The sequence below is a fragment of the Apis dorsata genome, unplaced genomic scaffold, assembly GCF_000469605.1.
Source record: "Apis dorsata unplaced genomic scaffold, Apis dorsata 1.3 scaffold_244, whole genome shotgun sequence".
Taxonomy (NCBI): domain Eukaryota; kingdom Metazoa; phylum Arthropoda; class Insecta; order Hymenoptera; family Apidae; genus Apis; species Apis dorsata.
Genome location: NW_006263523.1, coordinates 26172 through 26775, shown reverse-complemented (window position 1 = coordinate 26775; position 604 = coordinate 26172). Strand labels below are relative to the sequence as shown.

The 604-nt window shown below is 42.4% G+C and overlaps 1 protein-coding gene across 1 annotated transcript in view; it reads left to right on the top strand.

Annotated features, from left to right (window-relative positions):
- Positions 1 to 604, top strand: part of LOC102681680 (homeobox protein onecut) — a 62272-nt gene that overhangs the window by 53264 nt on the left and 8404 nt on the right. The window lies entirely within an intron of this gene.

Below are 604 nucleotides of genomic sequence, written 5' to 3'. Positions count from 1 at the left end.
TTTTTTTTTTTTTTTTCGATTCTGAAAGGATGGCCTATTATCGGTGGGGGGAGGGAGAGGGGAATTCCAACGATTTCGAAGTAGTTTCGAGGCCTGGACAAAGGGAAAAATTGACGAGTTATTTAATCTAATATCGCGCGCTCGATCGGAATTTCGTACGACGCTGACGCGTAAACGTTATTTCTCCCATTCTCCCCTCCCTGCCTCGCCCCTTTTATCGCTTTCCGCCGCTCTCTCGTTCGCAATTATGCGCCACCTTCGCAAAGAGGAGCGTCCAGTGATTATCGCGCGCCAATTTTGCGCGGCGGATAATGTTCGTTACGTTAAAAGAATTCCTCTCGAAGTTTTTTTTTTTTTTTAAAATTTCCCCCGCTACGAAATTTTCGAAATTCTCGAAACGTGAACAAAATGGACCGTGGAGATCCGTGACAGAATTTAACGAATAATTTCCCGCTTATTAAAATTTTCAAATTATCTCCCCGGAGGGTTTAAATTGAATTAATCAGAAATTTATATTTCCGGGAAGGGAGGAATAATTTTCGAGAAATTGACTTTTCGTTCTCGAAAATGGCGACGGGAAATTTTGGTCGGTTGGAGGAAGAAA